General features: G+C 39.2%; 1 protein-coding gene across 8 annotated transcripts in view; it reads right to left on the bottom strand.

Moving 5' to 3' along the window:
* Positions 1 to 15,970, bottom strand: part of TBPL1 (TATA-box binding protein like 1) — a 35,476-nt gene that overhangs the window by 11,077 nt on the left and 8,429 nt on the right. For 2 of the 8 annotated variants that reach the window (XM_058735345.1, XM_058735344.1), the window contains exon 3: positions 14,398 to 14,485. The exons of the other annotated variants lie outside the window; for them this stretch is intronic. The gene's annotated coding sequence lies outside the window, so the exon portion shown is untranslated. The remainder of the gene's footprint in view (positions 1 to 14,397; positions 14,486 to 15,970) is intronic. 8 annotated transcript variants of the gene reach the window in all.

Below are 15,970 nucleotides of genomic sequence, written 5' to 3'. Positions count from 1 at the left end.
AGGGAAAAAGGAAAATTGTCACTTTTTGTGGATGGCATGATTTTATATATAGAAAACCCTAAAGACTCCACCAAAAACACTTTTATAACTAATAAATGAATTCAGGAAAAGCTGCCAAGTACAAAATCAAGATATAAAATCTGTTCTGTTTCTATATACTAACAACAAACTATCAGAAAGAGAAATTTTAAAAACTCAATTTATAATTGCATCAAAAAGAACAAAATACCTAGGAATAAATTTAAACAAGGGGATGAAAAACCTGTACACTGAAAACTGTAAAACACTGATGAAAGAAAATGAAAAACAAGTAAATGTATATTACATGCTCATCGACTGAAAGAATTAATAGTTAAAATGTCCACACCACTCAAAGCAATCTAGAGATTCAATGCGATCCCTATCAAGATCCCAATGGTATTTTTCACAGAAATAGAACAAACAATCCAAAAATTTGTATGGAACCACACAAGCAATCTTGAGAAAGAACAAAGCTGGACTCCGATTTCAAACTATATTACAAAGCTATAGTAATAGAGATAGAGCTCAAAATAAACCCATGCACGTTCAGTCAACCGATGTATGAATAAGGAGGCAAGCATACACAATGGTGAACAATGGTCTCTTCAAGAAGTGGTGCTGAGAAACCCGGGCAGCCACATTCAAAAGAATAAAACTACACTCCTATCTTACACCACACGTAAAAATAACACAAAATGGATTAAAGACTTGAATGTAAAACCTGGAACTATAAAACTAGAAGAAAACGGGTGGTAAGCTCCATGATACCACCAGTCTTCGCACAGAATTTCTGGATCTAACTTTAAAAGCAAAGGCAACAAAAGCAAAAACAAGCGAGCGATACATCAAACTAAAAAGCTTCTGCACAGCAAACAACATGAAAAGGCAGCCTACTGAATGCGAGAAAATTGCTGCAAATCATATACTCAGTAAGATGTAAATATCCAGAAAATAAAAAGAACTCTTATAACTCAATAGCAAAAACAACAAACAATCTGATTAAAAAATGGGTAGAGGAACTGAAGAGACATTTTTCCAAAGAAGGCATACAGATAGCCAACAGGCACATGAAAAGATACTCAATCGACATCACTAATCATCAGGGAAAAGCAACTCAAAACCACAATGAGAGATCACTGCGCATGTGTTAGAATGGTTGTTAACAAAAAGACACACAATAACAGGCACTGGTGAGGATGTGGAGAGAAGGGAATGGCTTGTTCACTGTTGGTGGGAATGTAAACTGGTGTAGCTACTGTGGAAAACAGTATGGAGCTTCCTCAAAAAATTAAAAATGATCCAACAATTCCACTCTTGGACAGTCATCTGAAGAAAGGGGAAACATTAATTTGAAAAGATATATCCACCCCTACATTCATCACAGTATTATTTACAATAGCCAAGCTATGGAAGTAACCTAAATGTCCACTGATGGGTGAATGGATAAAAAAAGATGTGGTATATATACAAAATGGAATACTTCTCGGCCATAAAAAAGAAAACAAATATAAACGACTTAAGCATTCGATCCAAGAAATCAAGTATAGGACAAATATAAATGACTTAAGCATTCGATCCAAGAAATCAAGTAAATGACAACCACAAAATAGAAGGAAGAAAATGGTAAATGAAAGTAGAAATAATATAACTAAAAAAGCAAACATGGTAGAAATAAAAGAAAAATTCAACTCCAAGTTTTGAAATGTAAAAGATTCCAATAGTTTTTTCATATAGGAATATTAAAAAGTTAACTTCTTCAATTTTTTGTCTAGTATAGAAAAACAACATAAATATTAGAATCTTTGTACAGTATAGAAAAATAACATATATATTAGAGAAAAACAACGTATATATGAAAAGCACAGTTAACTCTATTTTGATTTAAATAGAATTATCAATGACTTTCTCACTGCACAGGGCCTAACATTAAGGCATGGGTTAATCAGGTGGTTCGTCCTGTGCTCCAAGTATGCCTACTATGAGTTGTCAAATATTTCCTCCTAATAAAAAGCAGAATTCAAAACTGCCCCTGCCCTAACTTCAGGAACTATCATATTTCTAGCTTCTTATTAAGTCCATTACAGTTGTGGCCAAAAGCACAAACTTCCAGTTATAAAACCAGTAAGTCCTGGAGATATAATGTACAGCTTGGCAACTAGAATTAGTACTACCATATGGTATATTTGAAAGCTAAGAGAGTAGATCTCACCCCAAGAAAATAAATGTGTAACTATGTGGGGTGACGGATGCTAATGACATAGTGTGGTGGTTATTTTGCAATTCATATACATATATATATATATACACACATATATACATATACACACCTATATACATATATATATATATTTCTTAAGTCATTAAGTTGTATACCTGAAACATATTACATGTCAATTGTATCTCAATAAAAATTTTTAAATAGTCTTAGAAAAAATTCCTCATAGAGGCTGAAGCAGCTTCTTCCTCACTCAATGATTTTATGGGTAAGAACACATTGTGTGTTTTAGGTTCTCTGACTTTTTCAGTGGTATTCAAAAACATTACTTCAGTAACCCTCACAAACTGCAACCTTAAAGCATTACTTGGAAAACACCGCCACCTCCTGGCTTTTAAGACAAATTGCATCAAAGACTACAGGTGATAGCGTGGGTTTGGTTCCAGACCACCATGATGAAGCGGGTAACTCAATAAAGCAAGTCAAATAAACGTTCTGGTTTCTCAGTGCATATAAGTTATGTTTACACCATACTATAGTCTATTAATTATATAACAGCATTATGTCTAAAATCATCAATGTATAAACCTTATTTTAAAAGTACTTTATTGCTAAAAAATGTTAACCATCTGAGCTTTCAGCAAGTCAGCGGAAAGGAAAAGGAGAACATGGAAGGTTCTGCCTCCATGTTGATGGCTGCTGACTGATCAGAGTGAAGCAGTTGGGGTGAAGATTGGGGTGATTGCGGCAATTTCTTTAAGACAATAAAGTTTGCCACATGGATCGGATCTTCCTTTCATGAACGATTTCCCTACAGTAGGTGATGCATTCCCTATAGTAGGTAGCCACTGTCGAACTTCTTTGCAAATTGAAGTCAGTCCTCTCAATGCATTAAACCTACTGCATTATCAGCTAAATTCATGTAATATTCTAAATCCTCTGTTGGTCACTTCAACAATCTTCACGGCATCTCCACCAAGAGTAGACTCCATCTCAGGAAACCACCTTCTTGGCTCTTCCCTAAGAAGCGACTCGTCAGCCATTCAAGATTGACCATGAGATTGCAGCAATTCAGTCCCATCTTCAGGCTCCACTTCTTTTTAATTTGTTTTTTAACGTTTATTTATTTTTGAGACAGAGAGAGACAGAGCATGAATGGGGGGAGGGTCAGAGAGAGAGGGAGACACAGAATCGGAAGCAGGCTCCAGGCTCTGAGCTGTCAGCACAGAGCCCGATGCGGGGCTTGAACTCGTGAACCACGAGATCATGACCTGAGCCAAAGTCGGACACTTAACCGACTGAGCCACCCAGGCGCCCCCAGGCTCCACTTCTAATTCTAGTTCTCCTGCTGTTCCCACCACACCTGCAGTTACTTCCTCCACTTTAGTACTGAGCCCCTTAAAGTCATCCATGAGGATTGAAACCAACTTCTTCCAAACTCCTCTTAATGTTGATATTGTGACCTCTTCCCATGAATCGTGAATGTTCTTAATGGCATCTAGAATGGTGAATCCTTTACAGAAGGTTTTCAATGTACTTTTTCCAGATCCATCAGAGCAATCACTATCTGGGGCAGTTCTATAGCCTTATGGAAATGTATTTCTTAAACAATAAGACTTGCAAGTTGAACCGACTCCTTGATCCATGGGCTACAGAACGGATGTTGTGGTAGCAGGCATAAAACGACATTAATCTCATTGCGCATCTCCACCAGAGCTTTTGGGTAACCAGGCGCACTGTCAATGAGCAGTAATATTTTGAAAAGAATCTTTTTTTCTGAGCAGTAGGTCTCAACATTCATAAACCATGTTGCAAATAGATGTGCTTTCACCCAAACTTTATTGTTCCATTTATAGAGCACAGGCAGAGTAGATTCTCTTAAAGGTCCTAGGATTTTTGGGATAGTACATGAGCATTGGCTTCAACTGAAAGTCACCAGCTATATCAGCCCCCAACAGGAGAGTCAGTCTATCCTTTGAAGCTACCATTGACTTCTCTCTAGCCATGAAATCCTTAAATAGCATTTCATTGCAATCAAAAGCTATTTTGTGTATACTTAAAATCTGTTGTTTAATGTAACCACCTTCCTTATCTTAGCTAGATCTTCTGGATAACTTGCTTCAGCTTCTACATCACCGCTTGCTGCTTCACCCTGCTTTTAGGTCATGGAAATGGCTTCTTTCCTTAAATGCACCAACCTCTGTGAGCTTCAAACTTTCTTCTCCAGCTTCCTCATCTTTCTCAGCCTACACAGAATTGAAGAGAGTTGGGGCCTTGCTCTGGATTACACTTCGGCTTAAGGGAATGTCGGGGCTGGTATGACCTTCTATCCAGACCACTACAATTTTCTCTGTATCAGCAATACAGTTGTTTTACTTTCGTACCATTAGTGTGTTTACTGGAGTAGCAGTCTTAATTTCCTTCAAGAACGTTTCCTTTGCGGTCACAACTTGACTAACTGGCACAAGAGACCTAGCTTTTGGCCTACTGCAGCTTTTGACACTCACGACGCGTAATCATATCTGGCTTTGATTTCAAGGGAGTGTAATTCTTCCTTTCACTTGAACACTTAGAGGTCATCAGAGGGCTACAAACTGACCTAATTTCAATATTGTTGTGTTTCAGGGCACCGGGGGGGGGGGGCGCAAGGAGACAGACAGGGGAACGACGAGCTGGTGGAGCAGACACACCCGATACGTCTCAAGTCTGCCACCTTAAACAGGAGCATGTCTCGGGGCCCCAAAACAACTACAGAGTAACAGCGAAGATCACTGATCACCATAACAAACACAGTAATAATGAGTAAGTCTGAAACACCGAGGGAATCATCTAACTGTTGGAAAGATGGTGCCAACAGATTTGCTTGGTGCAAGGTTGTCACAAACCTCCTGTCTAGTACATTTTATACTTTCCACACCAGGAAAGATATTGAAACTGAAAGGCCACAAAAAACACTCTTCATAAAAACAAGGCAAAAATACCCCCAAAACCTAATAAAAGGCCAGAAGAACAAAACGAAATAAACAGAGCACAGAAGAATAACATCTTAGCTACTCTGAGAATATTCAAGTTGCATCTGAGGACACCGGGAGAGCGGCCTCCAACGCTTTAACCACAAGATCACCCTCCATGATTTGAGAAATGGCAAAAGTAGGGGAAGGCTGGATTTAGACCCATTTGCAAACAACATGAACCCTCACGGTCTCCTGGAGATTGCTCTTTTCTACAGGTGAGGCATGCCGTCCAAAGTAACCTCATATTCTTCATAAAGCTCTCAAAATAGCACATCAGGACACAGGCGTTGTGTCCTGACTCCAACAGACGACTTGACAGTCCCTCAGCACACGCCTGTAACCCAACTAACGTTGTGCCTTTGAAAAAGCCAACGTTCTTTCACATCTGTTTCATGGGACAGGAGAAACCTTACTTCTTCCCTTTCTCGTCTGGAAACTGGCGGTATGACCGCAACCCCCCACCAAGGTGCCGTGAAGGATTAAGTACGGTTATCTATGTCCATACAGCACACAGCATGCATTAATTAAATGACAGCTATTACTGCTTGATGGATTCACAGGTAGTTGAATTTTATAACCAAATAGTATTATTTCATGAACCGATGCAAACCTTGAGAAGCCATATTAACAGAGAGAAAAAAATGGAGATCGCCGCAGATTAGGCAGGGGTCAGCAAATCATACAATGGGCCAGTGGCCATTTTGTAAAAAAAGTTTTATTGGAACATGCCATGCTCAAGTGTTACCTAATGACCACGTGGCACAACTGAGCAGTTATGACAAAAACCAGATGACCCACAAGTCTAAAATAGTTACCATCCGGTCTTTAAGGAAAAAAAAAAAGTCTGTTAATTCCTGGGCTGGCCCAATTAGGCTGTATCAATAAAATAAAATGCAACACTGATAAATTTTAAAGCCTAATTTTTTTTTTTTTTTTTTTGAGACAGAAAGAGACAGAACATGAACGGAGGAGGGTCAGAGAGAGGGAGACACAGAATCTGAAGCAGGCTTCAGGCTCCAAGCTGTCAGCACAGAGCCCGACGCGGGGCCTGAACTCACAGACTGTGAGATCATGACCTGAGCTGAAGTCGGATGCTTAACCGACTGAGCCACCCAGGCGCCCCACCTACATTTTTATTAAAATACATAAAATATGTTTGTCATGGTCCTTGATTGAACACTGGTTTGAACAAACCAGTTGTAGGCAATATTTGAAGGACATCAGTATGGATCTGAGTGATACATATATTGGGGAGTTACTGTTCATTTCGTTATGTGCAATGACAGACTAGTTACATAGACAAATATGCTTATTTTTTAGAGACACTACCAAAATATTCAGGGAGGCATGTCGTGTTTATAATTTACATTAAAATGCAAGTGTTTTTCATTATCTGAACTCAGTAACAAATAGATTTGGATAAAGTTTCAGATGATTCCCTAGATGCTGGAATCCTGCTACAGGAACCAAACAAATTTGGACAATCTATTCTGGGATACAGAATAGATATGGACAGTAAATATAATTGTATTTTAGGACCAAAAAAATGTCACGTTACTGTTGCATGTCTTAACAATTGTTAAATGTACGTGATAGACATACAGATGGGTATTCATTATACTATTCTCCCTTTAATTCTCTCTGAAAATTTCCATAATAATTTTTTTAATGTTTATTTGTCTTTGAGAGAGAGAGAGGCAGAGTACGAGCATGGGAGGGACAGAGAGAGAGGGACACACAGAATCCGAAGGAGGCTCCAGGCTGTCAGCACGGAGCCTGACGTGGGACTCGAACCCAGGTCAGATCATGAGCTGAGCCAAAGTTGGATGCTTAACCGACTGAGCCAGCCAGGTGCCTCTCCACAATAATTGTAAAAAGTGTTTAAGAAAAGACTTTACTTCACACTAGGCCATACTAAGACAACATGAAGTTGTGATTATATTACTTAAAAAACAAACAGAACCTAGGTTAGATAGGAGCACCTACAGCAAAGGAGTGCCTATAGCCTTTTTTGCTACCAAAATATCTCACTATCCAAACATTGTCATTTAAAGAGGGCAATGATAACCAGATATCCAGAGGGAAGCAGGATGGTATGAGATATAAAAATAGTGTGTGAGGGAAGTCTCAGGACATTTAGCGCAGGAAAGAAAAGATAGCAGTTGTTCTCAAATATCTGAATAAAAAGGAAACTGACAGAACCAGTTAAAGTCACATGGAAGCAGATCTCATGAAGCCACACTGATAAACAAATACCACTGCAAAGCAGGGGACTCCACAGAAGAGAAGTGTCACAAAAGGAGGCGGGGGGGGGGGGGGAGGTGTGGCTAGAGAATTAACCAACAGTTAAGAATGTTATAGAATGAGTCTTCGATTGAGTATAAGATGAGACTAGATGGTTTCTAAGGTCCCACCTAATTCTCAAATCCCAGATTCTAACATCTTAGATGAAGACAGGCTACTGACAAACTAGGCATCATACACTAAATTTTTATTTCAGTTCTAGAGCTACTGTGTCAGTTTAGTTAAATTAACATCCCAATTCTCAACTTCCCGCTTTGCCTTCAACATGCGTGTATGTTCAAAGGGGCAGGTGGAGGGAGACGACTGGCAGCACTACAGGGCAACAGCACAGGCACATGGACGAAGCTGCAAACCTTGAACCCGTGTGGCAGGGTGACATTCTATCATTCTGTCACCTGGTGCACTTCCGGGACCCATCCTTAGGGCTGGCATTTTTGCATTCTAGCCACAGAAAGAAAATTTTACTAACAGGACGCCTGGCCTAAAAAAAACCCTTGTACTTTCCAAAGGAAAAGCTTATATATTATGCCATCCATATTACATAAAACATTCAACAAGTAAGTATTTAAGTATAAAGCAAAAAGTACTGATATACAAACCATGATTACATTGAGTTAAACAGAAAGTTAAAGTATCTGCATTACTTTTGCCTCCACCTACTATGACTCAGTCTAAATAACAATTCTGAAGACCAGCAAGCTGGCTGGTAGCATTCATGTAAATACCTTGCATCAAAATGAACTGTTACGATTTTTTAAATCTGTATTAAGAAAACTACAAAAATACTGTTTTTATGGAAATTAATTAACAACAAATGTGGGTTGCCAGCAACTATCTATTTAAAAAAAATAGTAAGGAAAATTTTTATGTTTCAGTCAGTAAAAATATTTGTAATGGTGCCTAAAAAATAATGGAGGAAAATTTAATTTAATTTAACTTGATGATTTTCTGAATGTGTGCTTAATGAAAGGCAAATCAATGGTTTACACTCAAAGTTCCAGTTAAAACAAAACAAAGTATTTTTGCAATTTAAGAATAATCTAATATCTACCTCATATTAATGTTTAAATAGTAGCCCACTTAAGAATTTCACTATTTCATCATGTACTAAAATCTATCTATAAAATAAGAGAACTTGGGGGTGCCTGGGTGGTTCCGTTGGTTAAGTGTCTGACTCTTGATTTCAGCTCAGGTCACGATCTAAGGTTTTGACATCAAGCCCCGGGTTGGGCTCCACGTTGAGCATGGAGCTTGCTTAAGATTCTCTTTCTCCCTCTGACCCTCTCCAGTCCTTGAGCAGAGGCTCTCTTTCTCTCTCTCAGAAATAAAGTAAGAGAACTTGGATCCTCGTGGAAGCTTTGTGAAAGTGGGCTGGCTCTGAACGTTCCTACACTTATTTGCAAAATGCATACACCATTTACTCATCACATGATTCGTTTTGAGAAATTAATGAACACCTCCCAAATCATAATGTGCCCAATTAATGCCATATTAGTCAATGCTAACATCAACTAATGTATTACTGTGGATAACAAGAAAATAAGTATATTTTACTGAATATAACTTGAAATTTGCGGATTCAAACTCAAAAGATGAGAAATTGAGTGTACCAATTCCTTATGAAGAACAAAATTTACTTTGGATAGCTTTCTTAGTATTTCAAATAAATGGCCTTAATGCAGGATTTTAAGGAAGATACCACGTCATTTTCCAATCACATACAAAATACTCAAAGAAAAACAAGTCCTACCACAGTTATAATTACTAAGGTCCCCCCTCCCCCATGCTCAAAAAGGCACATGTTTTGAGGCTGCTGAATCCTTACATTTATCTGCATATTAAACAAGACTGAGATCACATGTATATTCTGTCATAGCTCGCCAACAAAGTATTCTGAAAAGGTCTTTGACAATCTGAGATACAAGAAAAACCAATAGTGAATTAACTGGTGAGGGTGAAATTCCTTGAATACTGATAAGAGTGCACTTTTAAAATACTACCACTTGTATTTACTCTGTTAACTGTCTCCGATTCTGTGTTCATTTTCCTTCTGAGATTTCTTACTGCTTTATACAAGCTCTTATATGTTAAAGAATATTAATCTTTTGCCGGCTTATGCTATTCCTTCGCTAAAATTCTTCACCTGTCTCACTCCTATTTGTTCTATAGCTCAGCATCCCCTTCATTCAATCAATTCTGTAGAAATGAATTGGAAATCTAAGCATTAGGCCTCATGCTGGGGGCGGGGGGGGGGGGGGGGGGTTGGGGATCCAGCCCTGAGCAAGACCTGGTAGAGGGAATGCAGGTGTTCTCAGCTCCAAGGTGAAGAGTACAAACTATTCCGACCTGAAGAAGGGCCAGCACAGCTCAAGTGGAAAGAGTGGCGCAAGACCAGGCTGGAGATGCACAGAGGGGTCATGCCTTCCAGACTACGTTAAGGATTTTCACATTCATCCCAAGAGCAATGAACTAAAAGAGAAGCAAGAAATGACATGAAGTATTTGCTTTTTAAAAATATATCCCCGGCACTTCTGTACTGGAAGAATGGACTGGATGATAAGAACGGGCAGGAAACTCAGTCAGGGTCCAGTGCAGCAGTCCTGGTGAGAGAGGGAAGCAGTGGAGACAGGGTGGATGAAGATGCAAAGAAGTAGACAGAAGAGTGACATTTCAAGGAGATGACTGAACACAGCTTTGTGGCTGATACAGAAAGGAAAAGGGGGTGGAGGATGACTCCAGGTTTGTTGCCTAACATACTATTTACAGAAACACTGGAAGGAGAGCAAGCTGCAGGGCAGACAGGACAAGGAGCGATGGTGAGGATTCTGTTTGGGGAATGCTGAGGTGAAGGAACTTAGAAGACATCCATAGGGAGGTACAGAGCAGACAATTAGGTAAGAGTCCATCACTCAGGACAGGTCCGGATTAGAGGTAAAAATCTGAAAACCTGAGTAGAGAAGGTAATTAAAACCACGACGGATAAAATAAGAAATCAAAGGAACTGAGACATCCGATCCCTAAGACTGAGCCAGGATGTCCCTATTCTGAGTCCCAGTACCATGTTGCTATGCAAACCACTATCACAGGATTTCCCCACACTATAGTAAAATTTCGTATTTATTTATGTCTCCCTGGTAGACAATAAACTCCTCAAGTACATAATCAAATCTTACTTATTTTTACACCCAAACCTTAGCATAGTTCCCAAGACACTAAACACATTCAATAAAATGTCTGGAAGAGCTTAACTGTTAGCTTGAGATTAAAAAGCAGTACACACACACACACACACACACACACACACACACACACACAGGTTTCAGAGCTCAGACTCTGGAATAGATCACTTGGGTTAAACCAAGACCCTACCATTTATCAGCTGTGTGACCCTAGGTAAGTTATTTAATGCCTTTGTGCCTAAATGTCCTCATCTAGTAAATAAGGCAGGTAATAGGACCTATCCTAGAGTGTTGCAAAAATTGAAATTTCATGCAAAACACAGTGCAGTACTAACAGTTGGTAAGCATTCAAACTTAGCAATTCTCATTGTTATTATTATCTCCTTTCTTTATCTTCCATGAATAGAGAAGTGTTCAAAACTGGAAAGGATTTCCAGTTATCTGCTGTGGTCCTCAAGCTTTGGAAAACAAAAACAAAAACAAATCATGTTCTTTCAAGTCTAAAAGCAAGGGGTAGAGGGGCACCGGGGTGGTTCAGTGAGTTGAGAGTCAAGCTCCTGATTTCAGCTCAGGTCATGAGCTCAGGGTCATGGAATTGAGCCCCATGTCAGGCTCCTCTGCCCCTCTCCTCTGCTTTCTCTCTCTTTAAAAAAAAAAAAAAAAAGTGGGGTTGGGGGTGCTTGGGTGGCTCAATCGGTTAAGTGTCTGACTCTTAATTTCAGCCTAGATCATGATCCTGTGGTTTGTGAGCTGGAGCCTCAAGTCAGGCTCTGCACTGACAGTGCAGAGCCTGCTTGGGATCCTCTCTCTCTCCCCCCCTTTCTCTGCCCCTCCCCCACTCTGGATCTCTCTCTCTCTCTCTCTCTCTCTCTGTCTCTCTCTCAAAATAAATAAACTCTAAAAAGGACAAAGAATAAAAGGAAAAAGAAAAAAAGAAAAAAGCAAGTGGAAATTTTGATGTGTCTGTTTAGTATTATAAAAAAATAGATTTAACAGTGATTTTTAAAAAAATCCTCAATAATAAAACCATTTCAAACCAAGTGCTTATTATGCAGAGGTTTTTTTTTTTTTTGGGGGGGGGTTGGGGTTAGGGGAGAAGGGGAACAAGGAGAGAGAGGGAAAAAGAATCTGACCAAGTCTATTACATATTGCAAAATATATATTTTGCTTTTACTTAGCTAGGTACCTGCAAACACAGGAAAATTAGAGGTACAACAGATTTGGAAATTAAACTGCAACAAAACTGTGTATCATGTTCATTTCGCTTAAAGTGTAAATCTACTGTGTTCATTTCAAGTGTATGGCATAGGTTTTCTCCCCAGTCTTATATGTCGTATTCTCCCATATTGTGAGCCATCATTTCAAAAACTAGTTACGTCTGTCACTTTATAGAGAATCTTGATATTTGTCCTAACTTACTCATAAGTAACCACACTTTGTGAAACTAATTAAGCCACTAATAAGCTAATAAAACCACATAATTTTAAAAAGATTATAATTTTCTTGGTAGTATAAATATTAACTCTCTAGGTGGCTAGTAAGCTGAACAACCCCTCTTTCACCTTCTGGTTGGTGTCAGGGTTGACACCCATAAAGTTCAAAGTTCTCCGTATTCTGTATTCTGATTTTTATGTCAGGGATGTGAATGCAGGGTTCAAACTTGAATGCCGACAGCTCACCAAGAATTTAATCAAGAGAAAGCACCCCAAGGTAGAATACAACATGAGAAATTTTCTATTTTGATGGTTTCCTTTCAACTGCTTTTACAGGCTTACCCTTCATATAAAATGTGTGCTCTAGTGTAGACAACCTGTTTAAGGTCTATGTCATGTATGAGTGCCATTTTAAGAAAAGGAAGGTAGAATTATGAAATAAATCAGCTAGCTGGAATATAGTAATACAGAGTTCAAACTTTTCTAGGTAAAAAGCAGTTTTTACTATTTAGTAAAAAAAGTAACATACTTAAATAAAAGCAAACAGGGTTACAGAATGAGTATCTTTCCACATGTAAGCACCATTAAGAACGTCTTAATTTACTCAGAACTGTCAGATCTTTAATTGACTGAGGGCTGAGTCACGTTTTTTAAACTGGAAATTAAGGTCTGCGAGAAAGACAAAATATTTTAAAACAGCACAACAGTAAACTGAGTAATTAGATAACATACAAGTAAAAGAAAGTATTCTTACATAGAACATAAATCAGGAATGATAATGAAGTTTTCTGACTGCAACACTAGCTCTTAAGTACTAAGTAAAAGATAAAACAAAATAACAACTACAAAAATCTCAACCCCCAGAGATATTGATTAACTAACCTTCATGGGGGCCCTAATTTTTAAAAACATTGCCAAGTTGTTTCTAGTGGGCAGCCAGCTGAGAACCACTGGGCTGCAACACCACAACAGGTCATCAAAATAATGGAATTTCCCTTTCGGCAGGTCCTTAAAATGGACTCTATTCTCATATTAGGCCTGTTTATCATTAGAGAACATCAAGACTTCTGTAGTCTGTTTACCATGCGTTGTTTCCTTAACTTGATTCATGCATGAAACTGTCACACTCTGCCCTGTGCCTCTGCATGGTATGAAATGTTTAGGAACGAGCGGCTCACTGCTGAATCTGATGTCGCAGTTGAAACTCCCTCCTGATGGACCTCTCCAGAGCACAAAGCACGGGGCACTCCTGACTCTCAAAATTCTCCCTCACCACCCCTAGTTTTGGCTTCTGAGGCACCTTTCCCTAGGTTCTCCTCCCATCTCCAATACTTTTCTGTTCCGCAAATTGGAAGTTCCTCACTGAATCCCAGGACAGTTCCTGAAAAGCTCAACAATAGGTTCCAGAGGTGAGGAACCCCTGAAATTGTGCACACACAAATTTGGAAGTGTACCTGAGGAGGCCATTTGTTTTTCATATTCTCGATGAATTTAAGAGCCCTGAAGGTTATAAACCTTTTCTTCTATAAGCTTTCCAAGCTTCAACTGTTATCTCTGAGTTTATGACTCCTACATCAATCCTAACCTATCAGAGATCTGAATCCATTTTCTTCACTGGCTGTGCGGTATGTTCATTAACTTAAACCAACATATCCAAAATCAATTAATCCCCTCAGAAATACTTGTGGTCTCTTAATTCTTAATTTCAGTTGATGAAGCCACCCTCCAACACTCAACACCTGAATCAGAAATTTCAGAATCAATCATCCTTCAGCTCTTCTCTTTCTCTTATACCCAGTTAACTTTTCACTTTGCTTCTTTTCTGCATCCGAAGCATCGACATTTTATTTTAGGCTTTCACATGTCCTTATGACCACGGCCTTCTAATGGAACTTTGCTTGCAGTATCCGCAATCTAGTCCATCCAACAAATAAGCTCTCTTCCTAACTGTGCCACACCCCTGCTTAAAGAAAAGTCTGGCTCTCTTGCACGGACACATGGAATCTAACTTGCTTGGCTTGGAATGCAGTGAGCTTCGAGCCTCCAATTCACCTTTTGTGACCTAATCTTCTTCCACTTCCAACACACCTTAACAATCTCAGCTATTCATTATTTCTCCTCCAGCAGACCTTTTCTTAATTTTAAATTTGCCTAGGATGCCCTTTCCTCATTGCTTCACTAACAGACTCTTACTTGTGGTTAGACTCATTGAATACACAACTGATACGAACCAAGCACTGTAGCTGGACACGGGGAATACAGCTCAGAACAACGGTCAGGGAAGGAAACTTCACGGCAGCTGTATTCCGGCGGAAGAATCTGACAATGAACAGATAAGCAATTAAAATAATTAAGAAAATGTGATCTATGTTGTGAAGGGAATAAGAGGACACAACAGAAACTCTAGAAGGAATGATGCAGGCAGGCCTCTTAAGTTCCTCAGAGACGAAAAATCATTCTTAACGTGCGATCTTGTAGGATAAGAAGGAACCGGTCACGAAACACTAAGAGGAGCTCTCCGAGCAGAGGGTACGGCAGAGGTACCGTCTGCATGATGACCGTGTGCTATAGGCACCACACGCCTTGAAGAGAGCTGTTTAATATAAATGTGTAACCTTTAGAATTTGGCTTAGCTGGCACTTGGTTATCAACTCAACAAATAGTTGCTAAATTAGATGAATACTTCAAGAACAAGTGAAAAACCGAATTGTGGGGTTGGGGAGTAAGTAGGAAGGGCAGACATTTTTCACTGTAACAGGTAAGAATCTTAGTAGCCCCAAACCACTCAAGTTCTCTAACAGCATCTATTATGTCCCTTATTTAACTTACTGGTATGTTCTGCTTAGTGTTCACACACCTAACAAGTTATTATTGGTTTCAGTTTAGACCCCCAAATCCTGAAGGGCAACTGTGTTTCAGGAGCTTTTACAAATACAGAAGTATGTTTCTGATGTAAAGAAAGAATTATTTTAATTAAAACACCCATACGGATCCTTAATGTTTTTGATGTATATATTCCCTTTCCTTTCTCCTAAGGGTTACGTTCTCCATTTTAACCCCAGGAGTCCTGTGAGCCCTAAACCATCCATACCCAACGTTCATTCCATGGTAGCTGGTCACAGACCAGCCAACAGGTCAGCTGCCTCCAGCCTACCAGTCGTGCAATTAAATGAATATGATAATGAAGCCATCATTCCACTCTTTACAAAGTAAGAGTGAGGATGTAACACAAGACGAATTAAGAATGTAGCTTCAGACATTTGAAACTCTTCCAATTTAATCGGCCCCAAACAAAAAGCCTAGAAAGAGTAAATTAAAAGGCACACATTCTTAATAGACACACATTCTTAATAGACACACAAATTAAACAATTATCCAAGTGGTACTGTACTATGCACTGAAGGAGAATTTTCAAGATCACTGGCCAGCCAAAGGTTTTCTCAGCTTTACTAACCTAAGGATTCACATGAGCAGTATGCTGCTGAGATGATAAAAGAGTTATTCGCGTGGCTTTTCGTCAATCATAAACTGTTCAGCTGTGTCACATACCTTAACTGCCACCATCACCAAAAAAGGAGGAAAGAACTGGGTTAAGAAATCTAGTGTACCTTTGAGATTAGCATACCAACGTTGTGCTGAGGCAGGTCTCATGAACTGGTGACTATGCCTTCAGGAAGGTTGTACTCCACATCTACCCTAACCTGCCCCCAGCAGAGATTCTGGGATATATATGGTCAAGCCGTGCAATTAAAGGATGCTCATCACAACTTCACCGGGTTACACATGCATACGAACAACTGGAGA

This window comes from Neofelis nebulosa, chromosome 6, assembly GCF_028018385.1.
Source record: "Neofelis nebulosa isolate mNeoNeb1 chromosome 6, mNeoNeb1.pri, whole genome shotgun sequence".
Lineage (NCBI taxonomy): Eukaryota > Metazoa > Chordata > Mammalia > Carnivora > Felidae > Neofelis > Neofelis nebulosa.
Note: the sequence above shows the minus strand (reverse complement) of the source record. Positions and strands in the feature narration are given on the sequence as shown.